Source organism: Phascolarctos cinereus, unplaced genomic scaffold, assembly GCF_003287225.1.
Source record: "Phascolarctos cinereus isolate Bilbo 61053 unplaced genomic scaffold, phaCin_HiC Scaffold_726;HRSCAF=1367, whole genome shotgun sequence".
In the NCBI taxonomy this organism is placed as follows: domain Eukaryota; kingdom Metazoa; phylum Chordata; class Mammalia; order Diprotodontia; family Phascolarctidae; genus Phascolarctos; species Phascolarctos cinereus.
Window position 1 is genome coordinate 235,946,598 of NW_027556098.1, and position 17,860 is coordinate 235,964,457.

Below are 17,860 nucleotides of genomic sequence, written 5' to 3' on the forward strand. Positions count from 1 at the left end.
GCCAGATACTGTATTAAGTGCTTTGCAAATGTCTCTTTTGATTCTCACAAATAATCCTGGGAGATAGGTGCTATTATTGTCCTCTTTTTTTAGTTATAAAAAGTGAGGAAAATAAAATTAATGACTTGCCCAAAGTCATATAGCTTGTAAGTGTCCGACGCTTTATTTGAACTCAGGGCTTCCTGTCTCCACAGCCAACACTCTATCCACTGCCCCATCAAAGCATAGTCTAGTCCATTCTAGGGATGGGCATGATGACCAGGTTACCTGCAAGAGTATTTCAGGATTTATTTTTATCTGATAATTAGTCATTAGTCTTAATTTTGTATTACCTTTTTGAGATCTTTATGTATCACTAACCCTATTTTTTATTATATTTAAACACTCATAGAGTAGTACATGTTTCAATGGCATTCTTTATCAGAAACTTTAGAACCAAAGGATAAAAGAATATTGGAGGCACAGGGATGCATTTCAGGATGACTGACTCCAGCTACTGGTGGGTAAGGTTTGGGGTTGGGTGAAAGATAAAGATATGGATCAAAAAATCTTCACTCAAGTAATGTCAAAGGTACCTGAAAACATAAAAATACACTAAATATGTATCTGAGTTACAAGGCAGGGGGAGTGGAATGGAAAGATTGCCTTAAAGCAAGGGGAGGGGTGTGTGTGTGTGTGTGTGTGTGTGTGTCTGTGTCTGTGTCTGTGTCTGTGCATATTTTGGGATGATGAAGGTAGAGAAGAATGGAGAAACTCTCTGAAGTGATAGAAGACAGACTTGTTTTATGGCAAAGTAGGTTCAAAAACTTAGCAGCAACAGGGTTTTCCCCAAGTGACAAGATTTTGGAAACTTTAGAAGTACTACAGAATAGGCCAAGAAATAATATGTCTTCCCCAGAGCTTCAACTAACAAGATTAATGGAGCTCAGCTCCAATGTGTTGACACAGAGGGAAAGATGCATTTCCTTTGGGTGGTGGAGAAAGTGTGTTGTAGAGTTTCCTTCCTCTCTTCAGAATCAGTCTTTGCTCTTTTTGCTCCTTATTGCCTGAGGGATCAGACCCCACAGTTACATCCCTTTCCTCTTAAGGTCCTATTGCCATGGTGATCCTTTCAGCATTGACTGAATTTTTCACCATGGCATGAAGCTATAACTTCCTCCTTATCTTGTAAAACTGCACTCATGAAAAAGACTATTTGTGCTGCTCTCTTCTTCCTCCAGCTGGTGAAAATATTTTGTCCCTGTTGAAAATTTTACTTATGTATCTTGTACTCTCTAAAGAAGAACCTACTAGAAAATAATAAATACTATTAATACTATTTCTCATCTGTGGGAGAGAGAGGAGTCAATCCCTTCCAACTTGCTTCTCTTTATCCTATCTAAAGGAATAAATTAGAGATAATTCTAAGCTAGTATTTGCTAAAAAATATTCTGTAAAATACTCCTTCAAAAACAAAGATTAAAGGGAGCTAAGGTGACAGATTAGAGGCAAAGCTGAACTCTCTCAACATTGCCTTCCAAAAAACTTTAGAATAATACAGCAAATCAAATTTTCGAGTGGCAAAGCCAACAAAAGGTCAGGGAGAGAAATTTTTTCTATTCTGAAGAAACTTATAGAGTTCTCAGGAGAGGTCTGTGACACCACGATGGAAATCTACGGGGAACACACCCACATGGTGACAGCAGCAGCAACAACTTCAGGAGCTCTAAGCCCAGATATGGTCAGGGGCTCTAAGTGTAGAGACAAGAAAGTAAGAAAGAGATTACAGGGGACCTGTTTCTGGCACTGGTTACAGCTGATGCTAATTGGTAACTCTACTGCCCATATGCAGTTTTGGGTCACAGTACTGGAAGGGACTAATGAACTGTTGGTTCAGTAGTAAACTGGTCCAACCATTCTGGAGAGCAATTTAGAACTATGGATAAAGAGCTATAAAACTGTGCATACCCTAAGACAGTTCCAAAAGACGTGAAGGAAAATGCTATCCACATCCAGAGAAAGAACTATATAGTCTGAATGCAGATCAGAGCATACTATTCTCTCTCTCTCTCTCTCTCTCTCTCTCTCTTCTCTCTCTCTCTCTCTCTCTCTCTGTCTCTATCTGCCTCTGTCTGTCTCTCTCAATTTTGTTTCTTCTTTCTCGTGGTTCCTCCCATTGGTTCTAATTATTCTTTACAACATGACTAATTTGAAAATATGTTTAATATGAATGTGTATGTCGAGCCTAAATCAGATTGCACATCATCTTGGGGAGAGGGGAGGAGGAAAGGGGAGAAAATTTAAAACTCAAAATCTTATGGAAGTGAATGTTGAAAACTAAATTAATTAATTAAAAAAAGAAAGGGGAAAAAAACTGTGCATACCCCACTAGGTATGTACCCCAAAGAAATCAAAGAAAAGGAGAAAGAACCTATATGTATAAAAATATGTATATCAACTCTTTCTGTGGTGGCAAATTGGGGGATGCTTATCAATTGGGGAATGGCTAAACAAGTTGTAGCATATGATTATGATGGAATACTATTGTACTATAAGAAATGATGAGAGGGGTGATTTCAGGAAAAAACAAACAAACATGTACCACAATAATAAGATCTATATTAACTGATGAAAAGCAAAGTGAGAAAAATCAGATCACTCTGCATAGTAACAAATGATAACTGTGAAAGACTTGGCTACTCTGATCAATACAACGATCCAAAACAATTCCAAAGGATTCACGATGCAAAAATAATACCCATCTCCAGAGAGAGAATTGATGAAGTCAGTGCAAACTGAAGTATAATCTTTGCAATTTTTTGCCTTTTTAATTTGCAATATGGCTAACATGGCTAATATGGAAATGCGTTTTGCATTATTGCACATGTATAATTGATATTATATTGCTTGCCTTCTCAGTGGGTGGAATGGAGAGAATTTGGAAGTCAAAATTTTAAATGGAAAGAACTCTAAAAATAAATAAGTAATAACAATTTTAAAATAAAGTAGCTTAGCCCATAAAAAACAACAACAACAATAGCAACAAAGATTTAAAAAAAAGGAGAGAGGAAAATGCCAATACAGAAAAACAAATCAGTACAGTGACAATTTCTAACATTATGTTCATCAGTTCATACCTATAATTTCCTGCTCTGTTTACTTCACTTTGCATCAATTCATGTAAGTCTTTTTCTGCATCTCTGTATTTGTTATATTCATAATTTATTAGAACACAATAATATTCCTTTATATTATAAAACAATTTAGTTATTCCTTAATCTATTTTTCCCATTCTTTTTGGTTACTAGAATTCTATTTGCTTTTATGAGGTTGTATTTTTAAGATGAGTATTTGGTGTTTATTAGTTTGATTATTTTCTATTTTTGAAGATATTCCTCCATTTTGTTTTCATTTCAGGGCATGTGAGCATGCATATTGAATTCTGATATTTCTTCCTACTTCTTCTAGTTTTGTTATGGTTTTACCTTTTTTTAAAAAAAATTTGTCAATTAGATGTACTGCCCTCTATTCAAGTTGGCTAAATGGTTATTAATTTTGTTAGTCTTTTAAAGAACCACCTTTGTTTTTTATCATTTCTAGAGCCCTCTTCATTTTCATTTTTTCTATTTTCTACCATAATTTTCAAAATTTTCCTTTTTCAGGTTTCTTTTTTTTTTTTAAAGTACATTCATTTCATTAATTGCTTCTTTTTCTATTTTACTAATACATGATTTAGGGCTACAACTTTTTTCACTGTGTGACTGCTTTAGCTTCATACCAGAAATTTTGCTATCATATCTTTGTCATTGTTTTTGATGTAATTATTATTTTTGTTAGTATTTTTCCCCAATTACATGTCAAGACAATTTGAGCATTCACTTTTTTTTTTACCAGATTTTATGTTTCATTTTTTTCTCCCTCCCTTCCTTAAATGGCAATTTGATGTAGGTTATACATGTGTTATGTAGCATATATTTCCATATTAATCACAGTTGTGAAAAAAGAAATGGATCAAAAGAAAAAAGCACCAAAAAGATTAAAGTGAAAGAAGTATGCTTTGATCTGCATTCAGAATCTCTCAATTGATTATCTAGATGTGGTAGCATTTTCCTTAGGGAGTCCTTTGTACTTGTTTTGGATCCTTGTTTTGCTGAGAAGAGCTGAATCATTCATAACTGATCATCAAAAAATGTTACTAATGCTGTGTACAATGTTTTCTTGGTTCTGCTAATTTCAGATTGCATCAGTTTGTATAAATCTTTCCAGGTTTCCCTTAAATCTGCAACCTGCCTGTTTGTAATTTCTTATTGCACAGTAATATTCCATTACATTCATATCCCACAGCTTGTTCATCCAATTAATAGGCATCCCCTCAATTTCCAATATTTGGTCACCAAGAATAGGGCTGCTACAAATATTTTTGCACATGTAGATCCTTTTCCCTTTTCAATGATCTCTTTGGGATATATACCTAGTATTGTTCTTGATGTATCAAAGGGTATGCATAGTGTGGGCATAGTTACAAATTGTTCTCCAGAATGGTTGGATCAGTTCTCAACTCCACCATGCATCAGTGTCCCAATTTTCTGACATTCTCTCCAACATTTATCATTTGCCTTTTCTTTCATATTACTCAATCTGACAGATGTGAGATGGTATCTCAGAGTTATTTTAATTTGCATTTCTCTAATCAAAAGTGATTTAGAGCACTTCTTCATATGCCTATAGACAGCTTTGATTTCTTCATCTGAAAACTGACTGTTGGGGAATGACTTGTGTTCTTATAAATTTGATTCAATTTTCTATGCATTTGAGTAATGAGGCCTTTATCAGAGTCACTTGCTGCAAAGATTATTTTCCAGCTTTCTGCTTTCCTTCTAATCATTGTTGCACTGGTTTTGTTTGTGCAAAAGCTTTTTCTTTAATATAATTATCTATTTTACATTTTGTAATGCCCTCTATTTCTTGTTTGGTCATGAATTCTTCCCTTCTCCATAGATCTGACAGTCTATTCCTTTCTCTTCTAATTTGCTTAGGGTGCCACTCTTTATGTCTAAATCATGTACCAATTTTGACCTTATCTTGTTATATGGTTTTAGATGTTGGTCTGTATCTAGTTTGTGCCCTATTGTTTTCTGGTTTTCCCAGGAGATTTTGTCAAATAGTGAGTTTTTATCTAAAAAGCTGTGGTCTTTGGGTTTGTCAAACACTAGGTGTCATTTATTATGGTAATTTACTACTGTATCTTGTGTATCTAATCTATTCCACTAATCCATCACTCTATTTCTTAGCCAGTACCAGATAGTTTCTATGATTTCTACTTTATAATATAGTTTGAGATCTGCTATTCCTAGGCCACTTTCCTTTGTGTGTGTTTTTTTCACTAATTCCCTTGATATTCTTTTGTTCTTCCAGATGAATTTTGTTGTTATTTTTTCTAGATCTATAAAATATTTTTAGTAGTTTGATTTGGTATGGCGCTAAATAAGTAAATTAACTGAAGGAGAATTGTCATTTTTATTGCATTGGCTTGGTCTACCGATGAGCAATTGATATTTTTCCAATTGTTTATATCTCACTTTACATAAAAAGTGTTTTGAAATTGTGTTTATATAGTTCCTGGGTTTGTTTAAGAAGATAGACTCCCAAGGATTTTATATTGTTTACAGTTATTCTTAAAGGATTTTCTCTTTCTGTCTTTTGCTGCTGGGTTTTATTGGTCATATAAAGAAATGCTGATGAATTATGTCGGTTTATTGTATATCCTGCAAGTTTGCTAAAGTTGTTTATTATTTCAAGTAGTTTTTTTTAGTTGATTCTCTAGTCTTCTCTAAGTATACCATCACATCATCTCAAAGAATGATAATTTTGCTTCCTCATTACCTATTATAATTCCATTTCTTTTTCTTCTCTTATTGATAACATTTCTTTTTTAAACTAATTTATTATCATTTATCAATAACCACTTCCATATGCTTTTGAGTTTAAAATTTTTCTCCCCCTCCATCCACAACCCCTTCCCCAAGATGGAGCACAATCTGATTTAGGCTATACATATACATTCCTATTAAACATATTTTCACATTAGCGATGTTGTAAGTAAGAATTAGAACCAATAGGAAGAACCACCAGAGATAGGAAACAAAACTCAACAGAAGAAAAAAAATTAGCAAATAGTGTGCTTCAATCTGCATTCAGACTCCATAGTTCTTTCTTTGGAGGTGGATAGCATTTTCAATCATGAGGCCTATGGAGATGTCTTAGATCCTGGTATTGCTGGGAAGGGTTAAATTTATCATTAGTCATCCCACAATGTGGCTATTATTGTATACAATGTTCTCCTGGTTCTGCTCACTTCACTCAGCATCAGACCATACAAGTCTTTCCAGGTTTTTCTGAAGTCATCCTTTTCATCATTTCTTATAGCACAATAGTATTCCATTACATTCACATACTGCAACTTGTTCAGCCATTACCCAATTGATGGGCATCCTCTCAATTACCAATTCTTTGCTACCACAAAAAGAGCTGCTATAAATATTTTTGTACATTTGGGTCCTTTTCTCATTTCTATGATCTCTTTGGGACATAGCCCTAGAAGTGCTATTGCTGGATCAAAGGGAATGCACATTTTTATAGCCCTTTGGGCTCCAAATTGCTCTCCAAAATGGTTGGATCAATTTACAACTCCATCAACAATGCATCAGTGTTCCAATTTTCCCACATCTTCTCCAACATTTATCATTTTCTTGTTTTGTCATCTTGGTTAATCTGATAGGTGTGATGTGGTACCTCAGAGTCATTTTGATTTGCATTTCTCAAATCAATAATGATTTAGAGCATTTTTCCATATGACTACAGATGGCTTTAATTTCTTCATCTGAGAACTGCCTGTTCATATCCTTTGACCATTTATCAATTGGGTAATGACTTGTATTCTTATAAATTTGATTTAATTCTCTATGAATTTTATAAGTGAGGCCCTTATCAGAGAGACTGGTTGTAAAAATTTTTTCCCAATTTTCTACCTTCCTTCTAATCTTGGTTATATTGGCTTTGTTTGTGCAAAAACTTTTCAATTTAATATATAATCAAAGTTATCCATTTTACTTTTCATAATGTTCTCTATCTCCTGTTTGGTCATGAATTCTTCTGTTCTCCATAAATCTGATAGGTAAACTATTTCTTGCTCTCCCAGTTTGCTTACAGTATCAGCCTTTATATCTAAATCATGAACCCATTTTGGCTTTATTTTAATATATTGTGTGAGATTTTGATCTATGCCTAGTTTTTGCCATACTCTTTTCCAGTTTTCCCAGCAGTTTTTTTTTCCAAAGAGTGGGTTCTTATCCCAGAAGCTGGGGTCTTTGGGTTTATCAAATAATAGATTACTATACTCATTGACTACTCTGTCTTGCATACTTAACCTATTCCACTGATCCACCACTCTATTTCTTAGCCAGCACCAAGCAGTTTTGATGATTGATGCTTTATAAGACAATTTAAGATCTGGAATGGCTAGGCCACCTTCTCCTGCATTTCTTTTCATTAGTTCCCTTGATATTCTGGACCTTGTGTTCTTCCAAATGAATATTGTTATTTTTTTTCTAACTCTACAAATTAATTTTTTGGTAGTTTGATTGGTATGGCACTGAATAAGTAAATTAGCTTAGGTAGAATTGTCATTTTTATTATATTAGCTCAGCCTACCCATGAGCAACTGATGTTTTTCCAATTATTTAGATATGACTTTATTTGTGTAAAAAGTATTTTGTAGGGGACAACTAGGTGGTGCAGTGGATAGAGCACCAGCCCTGGACTCAAGAAGACCTGAGTTCAAATCCAGCCTCAGACACATAACACGTACTAGCTGTGTGACCCTGGGCAACTCACTTAACCCCATTGCCTAGCCAAAAAAAAAGTGTTTTGTAATTGTGTTCATATAATTGCTAACATTTCTAGTGCTATATTGAATAATGGTGGTGATAATGGGCATCTTTGCTTCATCCCTGATCTTATTGGGAAGACTTCTAGCTTATCCCCATTAGAGATAATGCTTGCTAATGATTTTAGAAAGATGCTACTTATGAATTTATGGAACTCTCCTTTTATTCCTATCCTCTCCAGTGTTTTTAATAGGAATAGGTGCTGTATTTTGTCAAAAGCTTTTTCAGCATCTAGTGAAATAATCATAAGACTTCTGCTGGTTTTGTTATCTATATGATAAATTATGTCAATAGTTTTCCTAATATAGAACCTATTCTGCTTTCCTGATATAAATCCACAGGGCATAGTGTAAAATGCTAGTGATATATTGCCGTAATCACCTTGCTAGTATTTTGTTAAAAAATTTTGCATCAATATTCATTTGGGAAGTTGGTCTATAATTTTCTTTCTCTGTTTTAGCTCTTCCTTGTTTAAGTATCAGCACCATATTTGTGTCAAAAAAGGAGTTTGGTAAGACTTCTTTTTTGCCTATTTTTTCAAATAGTTCTATAATATTGGAATTAATTGTCTTTAAATGTTTGGAAAAATTCATTTGTGAACGCATCTTTCCCTGGGAAAATTTCTTAGGGAGTTCATTAATGGCTTGTTCAATTTCTTTTTCTAAGATGGAGTTATTTAGGCATTTTATTTCCTGATCTGTTAATCTAGGTAACTTTTTAAAAAAAATATTCATTAATTTGCTTCAGATTGTTAGATTTATTAGTGTATAATAGGACAAAATATTTTCTAATGATTGCTTAAATTTTTTCTTCATAGGAGGTGATTTCACCCTTTTCATTTTTGATACTGGGTATTTGGTTTTCTGCTTTATTTTTTTTTAAATCAAATTAACCAATGGCTTATCTATCTCATCCCCCCCCCATAAAATCAGCTCCTAGTTTATTTATTAGTTATTTATTAGTTATTAGGTTTTTTGCTTTCAATTTTATTAATCTCACTTTCGATTTTCAGGATTTTCAATTTGGTGTTCAACTAGGTACTTTTACTTTATTCTTTTTCAATTTTTTTTTAGTTGAATGCCCAATTCATTGATTTGTCCTTTGTCTATTTTTTTGATGCAAAAATTTAGAGAAATAAATTTTCCACTAGGTACTGCTTTGGCTGCATCCCATACGTTTTGGGATGTTATTTCATTGTTGTCATTCTCTTTAATGAAATTATTAATTGTTTCTATAATTTTTCTTTGACATACTTATTCTTTTGGAGTAGATTATTTAATTAGATTAATTAATTGTTAAATCCCTTCCCACTCTCCTTTGTTGAATGTAATTTTTGTTGCATTATGATTCAAAAAGAATACATTTAATATTTCTGCCTTTCTACATTTGATTGTGAGGTTTTTATACCCTAATACATGGTCAATTTTTGTGTAAGTGCCATATGCAACTGAGAGAAAGGTATATTCCTTTCTGCTCCCTTTCAGTTTTCTCCAAAGATTTCCTGGGGCTATGCAGAGGCAAGTGGGTGTTCCTGGTATATTAGTGTTTGCCTACTCCTCTGCACTGGGGCTTAGGATCTCCCTCTTATTAGATTAGAGGAAACTTGCTGCTGGCTTGCTGGGATGCTTCCTGTTGTGGGCTGCTCTCCCTTTTTACCTGAGTGAGACAGACATTTCCTGCCAATTTTCCAAGTTGTTTGGACTAAAAGACTGTTTCACCCTATCTTTTTGCTATTTGTGTTGTTCCAGGATTTGTATTTGGGCACTATTTTATGATTGTTTGGAGGTGAATATGGGAGAGTTATGATTATTTACTGCTTACTCTGCCATCTTGGCTCCTGTAAGTCCTTTAATGTAATTGTTTCTCTGTTATGTGATTTTGTATTCTCTTGTTACTTGTATTGTATTCTCTTCTTATTTGACTCACTACTGCTGAGGGTTTCATTGTTAATTCTCCATTTAACCTAAATTTGCTGCCATTTTATTGCATCATAGTCTATAAAGTAAATATTTAATATTTCTGCTTCTATACAAACTTTGTTAATCTCTGTGCCCTAATATGTGATTATTATTTTTTTAATTGTAATGGGAACTGAGAAATATCTATATCTTGGTGATACTATTCATAAAGCACCAAATTATTTTAACTCTAATTTCTCTAACAACTTGTTTAAGTTCATATTTTATGTTTCATTTATTTTCCTGTTAGTTTGGTCTAAGTCAGGAAGTGAAATATTGGAATCTCCTACTATTATTGTGTTACTATAAATATCTTTTTGCAGCTTAATTTTACCTTTATTCATTTAGATCCTATGTCTTTTGGAGCCTGTAAATTTAAGATTATTATTGGTTTGTCATTTAGTATTCCTTTAAGCATAAGGTAGCTTATTTCTCTTTTTATTAAAATTCTGTTTTGTCTTTTTCTGATTGAATAATTATAACTGTTGGTGTTTAGGATTCACCTGAATCATAATAAATTTTGTTCCAGCCTCTCATTTTTATATGCACATATTTGCTTTTTATATGTTTATTTCATGTAAGATTTTAGGTTTGTATTTTCTTATCTAATCTGCTGCTTTATTTCATTTTTATCATATTGCTTAGTTTCTTCACATTTAAAATTTTTGAGATTTAGATTTATATGTTCCTCCATTTGTATCTGAAGGGGTTTTTTTGCCTAAATTAAAATTTTGTTTTCTTTCCCTTACCTTTTTAAGTCAATACTTTGTCCCTGTGATTCATTTTTTTTAACCTAATCATTTTATCTTTTTAAATTTATTTTTGGTTTTCATCATTCACTTCCACAAGATTTTGAGTTCCAAATTTTCTCCCCTTCTCATTCCTCCCCCACCCTAAGATGGCATGCATTCTGTATACCCCTTCCCCTAATCTACCCTCCCTTCTATCTCACCACTCTTCTCTTATCCCCTCCCCCTTCTATTTTCCTGTAGGGCAGGATAGATTTCTATACTCTATTTCCCGTATTTCTTATTTCCTAGTTGTGTGTGAAAACAATTTTTTTAACATGTATTTTTAAAACTTAGAGTTCCAAATTTTCTTCCTTCCTCCCTCCCCACCCACCCTCATTGAAAAGGCAAGCAACTTGATTCAGGTTATACATGTGTAGTCATGCAAAATACTTCCATAGTAGTCATGTTGTGAAAAACGAAGTATATTTCCCTTCATCCATTCCTGCCCCCCGTTTATTCTATTTTCTCTTTTAACTCTGTCCCTCCTAAGAAATATTTGCTTCTGATTAACCCCCTCTCCCAATCTGCCTTCCCATCTGTCATCCTCCTGTTCTCTTGGGCCCTTCCAACCCCCCCCCCCAGTTTTCCTGTAGGATGAGATAGATTTGCATACCCAATTGAGTGTGTATGTTATTCCCTCCTTAAGCCAAATCTGATGAGAATGAGATTCACTCTTCCCTCTCACCTTCCCCTATTTGCCCTCCACTGCAAAAGCCTTTTATTCTCTGTTTTATGTGAGATAATTTACTCCATCCTACCTCTCCCTTTCACCTTCTCTCAGTATAATCCTCTCTTACTCCTTAATTTTATTCTGCAGATATCACCCCTTCATCTTCAACTCACCCTGTGCCATCTATCTATCTGTCTGTCTATCTATCTATCTATCTATCTATCTATCTATCTATCTATCTATCTAACTAACTATCTGTCTGTCTGTCTGTCTATCTGTCTATCTATCTTCACATACATATGATTTTTACCCTCCAACTACCCTAATACTGACAAAAGTTACAAATATCATCTTTCCATGCAGGAATGTAAACAACCTTAATAGGTCTCTTATGATTTATCTTTCCTGTTTACCTCTTCATGTTTCTCTTGAGTCTTGTATTTGAAAGTCAAATTTTCTATTCAGCTATGGTCTTTTCATCAAGAATGATTGAAAGTCCTCTATTTTACTTAATGTCCATTTTTTCCCCTGAAAAATTATACTTAGTTTTGCTGGGTAGATGATTCTTGGCTGTAATCCTATCTCCTCTGCCCTCTGGAATATTATATTCCAAGCCCTGTGGTCCCTTAAAGCAGAAGCTGCTAAATCTTGTGTTATCCTGATTGTGTTTCCGCAATACTTGAATTCTTTCTTTCTGGCTGCTTGCAATATTTTCTCCTTGACCTGGGAACTCTGGAATTTCACTACAATATTCCTAGGAGTTTTCCTTTGGGGATTTCTTTCAGGAGGTGATTGGTGGATTTTTTCCATTTCTATTTTGCCCTCTGGTTCTAAAATATCAGGGCTGTTTTCCTTGGTAATTTCTTGAAAGATGATGTCTAGGCTCTTTTTTTGATCTTGGCTTTCAGATAGCCCAGTAATTTTTAAGTTCTCTCTACTGAATCTGTTTCCAGGAGAATTGTTTTACCAGTGAGATATTTCACATTCTCTTCTACTTTTTCATTCTTTTGAATTTGTTTTACAGTGTCTTGATTTCTCATAAAGTTACTAGCTTCCAACTTCTCCATTTTAACTTTTAAGGAAGTACTTTCTTCAGTAATCTTTTGGACTTCCTTTTCCATTTGGCAAATTTTGCTTTTTAGGACGTTCTTCTCCTCATTGGCTTTTTGGACCTCTTTTGCCATTTGGGTTAGGCTATTTTTTAAGGTATTATTTTCTTCAGTATTTTTTTGGGTCTCCTTTAGCAAGCTGTTAACTTGTTTTTCATGATTTTCTTGCATCAGTTTTTCCTCTATTTCTCTTATTTGCTTCTCAAAATCCTTTTTTGATCTCTTCCATAGCCTGGGACCAATTCTTATTTTTCTTGGAGGCTTTGGATGAGGAGCTTTGACTTTGTTGTCTTCTTCTGGTTGTATATTTTGAACTTCTTTGTCACCAAAGTAAGATTCTATGGTCTGACTCTTTTTGCCCTGCTTACTCATGATTCCAGCTAATTACTTGAGTTGTAAACTCTTTGTTAAGGTAGGGGTCTGTTTCCAGTGTGGAGAATGTATTGTCTCAAGCTTCAGGGGTTTTGAGTAGCTGTTTACAGAGATACTTCTTGGGACCTGTAAATTTTCAGTTCTTCCAAGGTGGTATGATCAAGGGCAAGATGTTTACTCCTTTCCTTGCCTGTTCTCTGGTCTGTGAGTGACCACAAGCACTCTTTTCTGTCTTAGAACTGTGAGGAGGATTCTCTCTTCACAGCCACTACAAGCTCTACCATGCCAGTGCTTCTCCTTGCCCCAGGGCCACTACCTAGAACTATGACCCAGATCCAAGCATGGGAAAAGCAAGAGAATCTTGCACCAGCAAAGATAACCCTTCAATCCCTCTCTGACCAGACACTCAATTCCCCTTCAGTGTGTTGCCTAGAAGCTCTGGAAGCATCCCGCCTCAGTGCCAAGCTTGGGGACTGGGGCTGTGACCCTGCTTCTGTCTCTCACGGCAGATACAGATGTTTCCTACTGACCTTCTAAGTTGTCTTTGGTGTTAGTGGGTTGAAAAGTCTGGAAACTGCCACAGATGCCCAGGATTCTGTCCTCTGAGGCCTGCTCCAGGTTTGCTGTGGCCTGTACGCCCACACTGAACTGTGTTCCTCTACCAGCCCAGTGCAGTATACCTTTCTGATCAATCATCCAGGTTATCTTCAGCTGGAAATTTGTTTCACTCTGTCTTTTTGTGGGTTCTGCTGCTTTAGAATTTGTTTAGAGCCATTTTTTATAAGTATTTAGAAAGATTTGGGGGAGGGCTCAAGCAAGTCACTGCTTTTACTCCACCATCTTGACTCGGTCCCCCCTGTGATTTCTTTTGCTAAATGTCCTTTAAAGCAACCTTATTCATACAAGCTCTTTCCATCCCACCTCCTGCACCACCTTCTGCTCTCAATAACCACTTTCTCCTGTTTATCAACCATTTTCTTTGTTTGAATTTACCTAACTTACTGATATCTTTTTCTCTCTTTCATTTTATTTAGCTCTCTAATTCTTCACTCCTAAGTCTCTTCCTATGCCCTTCTCCTTTTTGGTTAAGTGGTTAGTTCAAAATCCCCTCTCATGTTCTCCTTCAACTTCTGCTTTTTAGTTTCTTCTTCTTCTTCTTCTTCTTCTTCTTCTTCTTCTTCTTCTTCTTCTTCTTCTTCTTCTTCTTCTTCTTCTTCTTCTTTTGCACATTTTCCTAAGAAGGCTTAATATTGTGCTCTTAATTATCTTCCTGTTATCTTTATTGACTTATTCTTTGATCCATTGTCTGTATAATTATTTATTTCTCTTAAAAAAAACCCAAACACTTTTTGTGCTACTCAGATTAATTCTTCTAAAGTGTGAATTTTGAGACTATTTTGTAACCAGTGTCTCTATTATTGCCTTTGTAGATAGTGCCTCCTCACGCACTTTTAGTTTGTGCCTCACTTTTAGAAGAACATATTCATGAAAGAATTGGTGAGGATAGAAGCATTGTCACATGGTAGAAATTTCCATTCCCCAAATATTATGGAACAACTGTACAAGTTTTCCTCTCCCCCCAAAAAAGCTTTCCCATTTAGCATGCAATTTCCTCTCTGGGTTCATGTCCTCTCACCTTTCTGGATGTAACTTGCTCCAGGAGCTCTGATTGTCCTTTCCTTAGGCAGTATACTATCCTTGTCCATGAAAGTAAAGTGCTCTCATAGGAGGTGGTCTCACTGTGCACCAACTGCTTGTATATTAGACTTCTTGTAAAGTCCCCATCTCTTATTTCAGAATCTACCTTTTCTCTCTTCAGAGTGGTCTTCAGGGGGAATGCCACAGCCCACTGGGTTGAGATTTCCTCTTCTTTTTCCCCATTTCAATTTCTCTGTTTGCCATTTCTCCTTTCTCTAAGGACCTTTCCCTCTTGAGAATCTGCCACATATTCTTTTTGTTGTTTGCCATTCACTTTGAAAATGTGCATCACACATTTTACTTTAATCTTATTTCATTTCTTCCCTTTGATATGCCATATCATTCTGCAATTTCGTTCCACAAAATAGATTGATTCACCTGTAGAGGATCATTACAAGGTTTAATCCATGGTGTTTCAGGCCAGCTCTCCAAAAATCACTTCCCCATTTCTTCAAATTCTTCTTTCATTTTTATTATTCAAAAATATCTCCAGGGTCCCTTAGTTGCTATTATTGTGTTTAACCTAATAAATATTTTTCACTTTTCTGGTTTTTTTTTAGTAGCTTTTAGAGATTGGATAATTCATTTTGCCACTTCTTTCCCATAGTAGTATTATTTATTTAGGTTTTTTGTGTGTGTTTCTGTTGTTTGAGGTATTTATGTCATGTAGTCTTCTCATGCCGGTAGGCTTTAACAAATTGTTTTTGTAGAAATGCTTTAAGTGCTTCTCTTTTATTAAATGTCTATTTTTTTTCATTGATAATTGGGCTCAGGTTTGCTGGGTATGTCATTTTTGGATTTTATGAGCTCCTTTGAGTTTTGGAATAATTTATTTTATTCTCTTTCCAGTCAGTGCAGACTAGTCTGGTGTTATTCAAATTTTCTTTCATTTATCCTTTGAAGGTTTCTCTCCTGGCTGCTTGCAGCATTTGTTATTTGACATTGAAATGTCATGTGAAACAAGGCTAATCCTATTTTGAGTCCTGGAAGATAGCTGCTAAATTTCCCCTTAGTCTTCTCTTTTCCACACTGAAAATTCTAAGTTCCTTTAACAGATATTCATTGGGCAGGAATCCTTCGTCATCCTGACTTCTAGTTTCCATTTCCTCCCGTGTTCCTCTCCCCTTCCTTTGCCCTCTCCAGCCTATCAATGTCTTTTGTAAAATGGGGTACCTGAACTACATAAAGTATTTTATTTACATATGTTCTGATCATGGCAGAATATGGAGAGGAGGTGTGCATTATCACCTCAAATGGAGCTTGTAGCCTACTAAAAACTTTGCATCAAAGTCTTCAGACGAAATAAATGCTCATGCTATTTCCCCTTCAACTTTTACTTTTATGCAATTTTAACTGAATGACTGAACTTTCACCCTTTCAATTTCATCTTATTGTATTTGGCCTGTTCTAGCTTATCAAGAGCTTTCTGAATACTGATTAGATATCCTTTTAGCTTTATGTCCTCTGCAAATTTGATAAGCATGCAAACTTTACTTTGTCCAAGTCATTGATAATAATGCTAAGTAGCACATGATGAATCAGTGGTGCCTATCTGTGGGGCTAGCTATTCAACCTGGTCCAGGTCCACCTAAGTATTCTATCATCTAGCCCACATCATTTCATCTTTTTTATTTTTATTTTACATTATTTTTTTTTGGTGAGGCAATTGAGGTTAAGTGACTTGCCCATGGTCACATAGCTAGTAAGTATCAAGTATCTGAGGCTGGATTTAAACATTTCATCTTTTCTAAAAGAACAACGTGAAAGACTTTATGAAATACTTTGCTAAAATCTAGGGAAAATGTACCTATAACAGTTCTCATAACTATCAGGTTAGTAATCCTATCAAAAAGAATAATAAGGTTTGTCTGGCATTACATCTTTTTGAAGCCATACTGGCTTTTTATAATTACCATTTTTCTTTTCTAATGTACACTAGCCACCTCCTTAATGACACCTTCTAGAATTTTCCCAGGAGTTAAAGTCAAGTTCACTGGCCTAAAATTTTGTAGACAAAATTTCTGTTCCTTTTATGAAAACTCTAAATAGCATTTCCTCTTCCCATCTCCTATATCTGTCTATTCTTTTAATTAGCAGCTAGATGTCTCAGTGGATAGAGCACTGGGCCGAAAATCAGGAAGGCCTGAGTTCAAATCCAAGCTTAGATGCTTACTAACTGTGTGACCCTGGGCAACTCACATATCCATGTTTGCCCCAATTTATTCATCTGTAAGATGAGATGGAGAAGGAAGTGGCTAACCACTCTAATACCTTTGCAAAGAAAATCCCAAATGGGGTTATGAAAAGTCAGACACAACTGAACAGCAATTCTTTTAATGCTAGATGACTAGATGGTTAGATAACTTGAAGCCATCAATAGTAACAGGTATTCTCTTAACTCATCTCCCTGAGAACCATGTTTGCTGTGACCTTTCCCAACCAAAGAACATTCTCCTTGGCAGAGAAGAAAGAATATAAGTAAGTTATAAGGAATTCTGCTTTCTTTCTGTGGTCAGTTATCATTGTCACATCAACATTGAGCTGTAGTACTGTCCCTCTTTGATCATTCTTTTTTCTTCAATATAGCAACAAAAATGGAAACCTGTTTTGCTATCCTTTTGTTGTCAGTTCATTCTGAACTTTACTCATCATATTATTCTTGCAGCACTGCATAATACTTTTGCATATATCTATTTTTACTTGTTTGTTTCCATTTTACATACATGTACTCTTCACATCTATTTTATTAGTATGTTTTTCTATGCATCCGTTAGTCTCTTTACACAACTCTATTTGTATCTTTATGTAGTTACTTGTTTTTCTTGAAGTCTTCAAAATTTAATTCCTAAGAGTATCCCCATTCCTCTTCATCTAACTTCCCATTTAGAATTTTAATCCTATTTGTGATTTCTTGGATTTGTAAAAACCTAGGGCAAATGTGAGATTATTTTAAGATTTTTATTCTATCACAAACTTCAGTACTTTCCCAATGATTCCTTTAATTTCCACCCTAACAAGCAGTTCCTCACTGCTGATGAAGATATGATCCACAATAGAATTGTCCCTATTTCTTTCTTTTTTTTCCTTTTCCCACCCCTTTTTAAAAGAGAATAACAGTGTAGTATTAGGTTAGAAGCAGGTTAGAAGGACATGAATTAGATGACTCCAGTTTTGTTGGGAACATCTGAAATCAATTAGTCAATCAATAATCTTTTAAGTGCTTATTACGTGCCTGTTTCTATGCTAAGTGCTAAGGATACAAAGAAAGACAAAACCAGTCCATGCCTCCCCACTCCCAGAAGTTCACATTCTAATGAGGGCTACATCTAATGATGTA